This window comes from Balaenoptera ricei, chromosome 4 (assembly GCF_028023285.1).
Source record: "Balaenoptera ricei isolate mBalRic1 chromosome 4, mBalRic1.hap2, whole genome shotgun sequence".
Lineage (NCBI taxonomy): Eukaryota > Metazoa > Chordata > Mammalia > Artiodactyla > Balaenopteridae > Balaenoptera > Balaenoptera ricei.
The window spans coordinates 154,134,836-154,142,329 of NC_082642.1; positions in this window are offsets into that span (position 1 = coordinate 154,134,836).

Sequence of the window (7,494 nt, forward strand, 5' to 3'; positions counted from 1 at the left end):
TTGGGTGTTGAGGTCCATGCTTTTGCTGGAGCTGGTGCCTGTGGACCAGTGAGAGGGGAGTTCTTAAAGAACTTTAAATCTACATAACTTCATTTCTCTTTTATAAGGATTTAAATCTCACCACCCATCTTAGGTTCAGTGAAAGACAGCTGCTCTTTCTTGGAGCCACAGAGCCAAGCCATTTCTAACAAACATTTAGAGTGTGTCTTATATGACAGCACAATTTGCTTTAGTGGAACTGACATCTAAAAGGGGCCTTTATACAAAATAGTGCATATTTTTGTTCTGGTCAACTTAGAGGGTCAGTAAGTATCAGGATATTTCAAAATTCCCAGTTAGTAAATCCCCTAGATCTTCTATATCCCAGATCTTTTCTTAATCTCCCACTTAGCACCTTTATAATTTTTTATAATCATATAACTGTTAGACAAATGTAATTCTGAGGAAAACTGTCATTCAGCCAACATCCCCCCTTGTGTTCATTTCTTAGGCTCTCCACTACAGACTACCCAATCCTGGGGTGCTCACAACCGCAGAAATTTGTTCCCTCCCAATTCTGGGGCTGAGCAGTCTGAGGCAAGGTGTCAGCAGGACCACACTCCCTCTTCCTTGCCTCTTCCACTTTCTGGGGGCTGCTAGCAGTCCTTGGTTTGTGGCTGCATCCTTCCAACCTTCAAGGCCAGCATCTTCAAATCTCTCTGCTCTGTCTTCACTTTGCCACCTCTGCTCTACATACGTGATTGCATTTAGGGTCCACCTGGATAATGCAGGATAATCTCCCCAAGTCAAGATCCTTAACTTGATTCCATTTGCAAAGATCTCTCCCCCTTTTATCTCCATATGAGGTAACATTCACAGGTTCCAGGGATTAGGATGTGGATCTCTTGTGGAGCCCAGTTTTTCACTCTACTAAAGAAGCTAAGCAGACTTCTTTCCTGCAGAGCATCTTAAAGCTGTTACTACACTAATAGGCAGTGGGTATCTCAAGGGGAGAGGCAAGGACCCCCTACAAGAGTTGAATCACCAACACCACAGAAATTAGTCTGAGGATGTCATGGGACTAATGGCCCTAGGAATAAACTTCAGAAAATGTTTGGCTTTAGGATAACTTAGAAACTTCTTCCCCAGCGTTACGGACCCCATCCACCATTCCTAGATTTTTCTCTCACTATTTTCCTACTTAAAATGTCCAGCTTTAGTCAACGTGTCCTGATCCTTGTTCTCCAAATACACCTGTGCTCTCCTGCCTCCACTTTCTCCTAAGATATTGACCACCCACCTCATCTCGACCCCCAAGCTCCCTGCCACCCCCTAATCAGCAGCACCGTCACCCCCTTCACCTCCTCGGTAAAACCCTGTCCGTTCTCCAAGGCCCAGCTTTCCCGAATTCTTCCTGGATCTTCCAAGAAGGAGTCTCTCCCTTTTCAAATCTCACCTTTAGTGTTGAGATAGATACCCCAGGGTCAATAATAATTAAGTAAAGAAATGTCCAAATCTTTACTTTTTAGTTTTACAACCAGCAGATTCAAGGTTATCCCTATAATGACTTTGTGGTCTTTCCAATATGGAAAGACAGGGAGGTGAACTACAGCGTAATCTTGAGTTTTATCTAGGAAATGGGTTGTTGTGAGTTGAACTTCATTTGATTTTGTGTCTTGGTTAAAAAAAAAAAGTGAGGTCTGTAGGTCCTCACTTACTTGGAATTTTATCATCTACTTCCTTAAAACAGGACAAGAGTTAGTTTGTTGTCCGAAGTTGTGTTTAATTTTTAATGTCAGCCTTAAGGTCCTGACTCTTGTTTTATAATTTATCACCCCTCCCACACACTCTCCATACCTGCTGGTAAGTACTTATTGATTACTTGGTTAATTATTTGTGATGGACTCACCCTTGATTTATTAAAAAAATTAGATTAAAAAATTGTACGCAAGGAAGAATCCTGCATTTTGAGGAACACAACGCTTGATTTATTCAAAGTCTTATTCCTTCCTTCCTTGATGGTCGTGGAGTAACATGTACAAGTCTGGCAGGAGAAAATGGAGAGAAAACCTTTTCCATGGGAGGCTCTGAGACATGCATCTGACACCTTCCCTTTCATTAAAGCAATGGGGAAAAAATGTGGATCTTACATGGGAATGAGAACATTCTGGAATAAAAAAAATCCAGACTTTTTTCTTCCTATCCATTTTCCTATGAGAGCGTCCTTGTTGAAAATGTGAGCTGGAAAAAAGGGCTGCAAAGTCGTGAGCCTGCAGGTTAGGGACCCAGCAACTTGGAGGAGATAGTAATTTGGGGACGGGTATTATTTAGAAGTCAAAACACACTGACCATGGGGCACCTTTCTTTGATTTAGTTGGACATTTACTCCTAGGTGAGAGCCAGAGCCATAATCTGAATTAAATATCTACTAAGAAAGCATCCCTAGCAACCCAGCAGGGAGTGATGTTTGGTTTGGCTTTGACTTCAGGAAATCCAAAGCCAGGTTTATCTCTCTTAATTCTGTGAACTGGACTGTGTGTGAATCTAGGGGGCAAACAACATCAATATCACATCTGTTGCAGGAGAGAGCATGTGATTTTGGGAGGAAAGCGTCTACATACTGAGTTGAAAGGATTACAGTATTTAGCAATGAAACCCACAAGGAGACTCTTTGGCAAGGATGAAAGTCCAAGTATAAGGTGAAACATTACTTGTCAGAACAAAGGTACAACAAGTAAAAACCACCACATATTAAAATCCCTAAGGTAGCTGAAATCAGTCAACAAGAAGTTTTTAGTACCTAATGCCAACTTATAAAATCATGCGGCCATGCCACAACCCTTGGATCTTTAAGAGAGTTGGGTATAGTACAAGGTAACAGAACTCCACAATATGAATAGCTTTATAATGGGCTCGAGAATAGTGAGTAAAGTGAGGTGTGGGGATCATAAGAAGTTTCATTTTTGTTTTTGAGGGCCTGAGAGGGGACAATTGCTATGCTAAATGCTTTACATGCATTATATATTATGTGACTATATGAATATATATGTTTATTAGCTTTCAATCATATCTATTAGCTTATGCATGTATATACATATTCAAATGCAATTATTTATACAAGCTTATATGGATAAGTATGTATATTAGCTTATATATGCATGTCTATTACCTTTATACACGTTATCAAAACACTGCCAGGTGGCTGTTATGCTGCATTGCAGGAACTCAGAGAAGAAGGGCTAAGTAATTCATGGGTAGGCTCACAGCTAGGAGGCAGCTGAGTGGCAGCCAGACCCTGGGAACACCATGCTGACTGAAGATGCTCTCCCTAGAAGGACGACTGCATGCCAGAGATGTTTTGCTAACTGTGTAGAAACCTTTATGAATGCAGTTCTGGGCTGCAGAGAGATTCTCTGAGTCAGTATTTAAACATCAAGACACACCCCCCCGCCGCCTCCCACCTCCCTTCCTTTTAACGCCTTTGAGCCTGAAATTGTCATATCTTGTGAGAGATTAAACCAAAGCAGAAAAGTGCACGGGAAATGTAGGCAGTGATGTTGTTACTGCCGAACACCCCCCCACCAGCTCTTTCCTCTTGGTGAAGCCGAGACTTGGTGAAATCTGGGAAGTGACTCCCTCCCACCAGGTGACATCCACAGTCAGCCGATTTTAGTCTTCCCCGGCGCCAGGAGCCAGGTGCTTCCCTGGCAGGCCTCCCCTCTGCAGACAAATTCAGGGAGGCAGGGGGAGCCACGGGGAGCCCAGGGGCTGTCCCAGCTCACACACGTGTCCCCAGGGGGAAGAGCAGGGCGGGGGGGGGGGGGAGGGGGGAGGGGGAAGCAGCCTAGCACCAGGGAACAAGTGGGTGACAGATGAGTGATGGCAAAGTCCCTGAAGGGCCTCATTCCCTTTTGCTGGGTAGTATTAATGAGGCCAAGAGGGCTGCACGGGTAAAAAAGCAAACTCCTCCACCCGGATGTTCCGGAGCCCAGGTCTCCCCTCAGGTTTGGGCAGGGTCTCTCCCCTGCGTGTGCTGTGCTCTTGGGAGCCTGGGCTTTAGAATTCAGTGTTCCCTGCTGCTCCCTCCGATGACCTGCTCGCTCACATCTCAGGTGCCTTATATTAAGCTAAGCGCTTCCTATACGCACACCCGCTCACAACCTCTGGCTCTGGGTTGGCCACACTTGCTCGCCCTGTTGGCCATTGGTCCCCTTGCCCTCTGGCCTTCCTCCCGGCCACACCTCTGCGCAGGGGACCCTTCTCTCTGCAACCTGAGGGCACAGAGGGATGCCTGAGACCCTGAGTTCCCACTCTTTCCCCTGATGAAACTTGTTGTCAGCAGAGACGTGGGGAAGGGGGTTTGGCGGTTGATGTGAGGAGGGGGAGGAAAGGGGAGCAGTGGAAGGAGGGAGGGGAGGGATCAAGAGATGGTGGCAGTGCGGTGAGGGGCGAGGGGAAGGACTGTGAGACGGGCAGCAGTGGGTGGGGGACAGGGAAGGGGAGTGGAGGAAGTGGGAGGTGAGAGAGCTTAAAAATGCATTTGTTTATTTTTTTCCTTTGGGCTGGAGCAAAGACAAGGGGGGAGCTGGACCCCCAACTGGGGGGGACTCGGCACTTGGGTCCCTAGGGGGCGTCACAGCTCCTTCACAGCCCTGGGGTGTCACCTACGCACTCCCATGGGCTTGGCAAAGAGGGCCTGGGGAGCACGGGCTGCTGCTGAGATGTGTGTGGATGGGGGGGGTGGTGATGGAGACAGAGATTTTTGGTTGCTTGTGGCCCCAGTGGACGGTGGTGGCAGCCTGGCTAGGGCGACTGTCTCCAAGTTGCCAACCTGGGCTGGTGGCGTGGTGACTCATGCCTTGAACATCTGCTTTGTGTGCCACGACCTTCTGTAAAAAGAGTGGAAACTGAAAGAGGACCAGAGTCCTTGTGATCCCAAATGAGAGAGGGAGACACTCCAGTGAAATGCCAATGGCACTGGTGCCCTCTGAGATCAGGGCACATGGAAACCAGTGAAGAAGGGCCGAGTGGATGCAGCTGACCCCGGGCTTCCCACCATCAACGGCTCGGAAAGGCAAAGTGAGAGAGAAAAACTGTTATTGCCAGAGCTAACGGGCAGGTCCTAAAAACTGCTGTTTTGGAAAGAATGATACCTCTCCCAGCTTCTGGGAGAAAGGAGGTCTCCAAGTTCTCTCCCCAAGCACCTTCCACCTCCCCTATTTCTGCCAGCCCCAAGAGATGTGGTGTTTACAACTCTCCTCTTGGACATTATCACACTGGGAAAATCCCTTTATCCTTCTGCGCTTCATCAATAAAATAGAAATACTCTTGACTTGATGGTCCCCAAAGCCAGGTGACCGAGGGAGATGGATTCTCTTGGTGGCCACCAAGAGTGGCTCAGGTTTCCATCCCTGCATTAATCAAGTAGAGGCTGTAGCAGGGAGTGATATTGGAGACCGAAACCTCGGGAGGATCTGCAATTCACTAGAAAGTCCCACTATTGCTGCATAAGAAGAAAGGACTGGTTCTTCCTGGTTTATCTAGAGCAGTGATTCCCAGTCTCTCAACGGGGAGTGACCTGCCCTGCAGAGCAAATTTAGTAATGTCTGAAGACATGGATTGTGACAAGTGGGGGAAGGTGCTACTGGCATCTAGTGAGTTGAAGTCAAAGGTGCTGTTAAACATCCTTCAATACACACAGCTTCACAACGAAAAATTATCCAGATCCAAATGTCAATGGCGCCCAAGGCAAGAAACACAATCTAGATCTTCCTAGTGCCCGAGAGAAGTTGTCGGTGTCAGAGATGAGTTTCTCACCAACCAAATCACAAACATTCATCAGAAGGTGAGGGTGAAAGTGATCTCCAAAATCTTAAAGGAAGGAAAACGAACTTGAGAAAACAGATTTTCTCCATTTCCATTTTCACGAAGAACAGTAATAATCTATACAAATGTAAGGCACCCTAAGCTGAAATTTACTTACTTAGTTTGCTGCTTTGAACATTGCTGTGTGTTTCTACCAGTCAAATCCTTTAAATTACATGCTCATTCTGGAGATAGAAAGGAAGGAATCTGCATTCTTATTTGGAGCAGGCTGTTGTCGGGGGAGTCTCAGAAGGGAGGCAGCAGATGGAAACCACAGAAGCAAGGAAGTCCCCACATTGAGGGACATGGGAGGGAGGAAAAGGGGGGACCAGGCAGGGCCTGAAGCCCATCCCCATGGAGATGGTGGCTTGGGCCATTAAGCTGCATGAAGACTATGATCCATTTCAGGTCCTCTGAACTCAAGCTAGAATCTCTGATTCCAACTGAACAGGCCCGTAATCTCAAGCAGAATGTGATTATCCTTGAATTTAAAAGATATATTCCAGTAAGGAAAGCACATGCCTCTTAGTAAAAAAATAACAGCTTTTTAGAGGAGCACAAGCAGGGAAGAGGTTGCTGGATCTTTCTCTTCCGCTTTGGATCAAGGGAAGCGTTTCTGCCTAATGGTGGGACTGAAATGATATACTGTGAAGGGACCCAACGTATCATACAATACAATCTTCTGCATCCGTCTGCGTTCTGCTGCCCCTCCACACTGGCTTCTCTGGGCATCCACTCTTGTGCCCCCCTCCCCCTGTCCTGCAGGTACCCCAGGAAAGAAGACGCAGAAAGAAGGATGCTCTGGTCAGACTTGCTAGTTGAGGTGGCAGAGCCAATCTGGTGAGTGTGAGCAGCCGGGATGGATCAGGGATAAGACGGAGCTCCCAGAGTCACGGGAGAGTGAGAGACCCAGCCTGGAGGTCGGGCTTCCAGAGCCTATTCGCAGAAGCACATGGCAGAGCTGCTGGGAAGGGGAGGGGCTGCTTGTCTGCACCTGTGCTGGCTGGCACCCAGCCCCGTGGCCCATCTACATCAACTCACCTGCAGGATGGAGGGGGTCATGGTCTCAGGCTGGCAGATGCAAAAGGAAGGGAGGTGGGAAACTACCAAAGGAGAGTCTGGAGGAGATGCTGGGCGGCCAGAGCGACAGGTGCCCTCTGTTGAGGAGGAAGGCACGTGAGAAGGGAGACTTGACGGGAGAGAGAAGGTTGAGACAGCAAGGAGGGTCAAGGGCACACTGCCAGGGAGAGCTGACAGTGATGGGGCGTGTGGGGAGGGGTTTAAGAAGACCTGAAACCTCCCTTGTCCAGGAATGAGAGGTAGCGATGCTTCCCTGTGTGGCTGTCACAGAGGAGTTCATTTAGATAATAATTACAAGTAACAAAGTGACGATTTAAACTGTGTAAGGGCAAGAACGAGTGCTCAAGAGCAATGGGTTTGTCTTTAAGTCATGTTACTCTTTTTTCTTAGGGGGTGACTTTTTGAAGTTTTATTAAATCTTTTATTACAAGTAATTGTATCCAAAACAAAAATAAATGCAGATAATAAAGAAGAGTATAAAATACAGAGGAAATGCTGTCAACAGTATCTGGTTTTAGTTTTCCTAGCGATTAGCATGAATTTAATGAACTAGATTTACACCTTTATTTT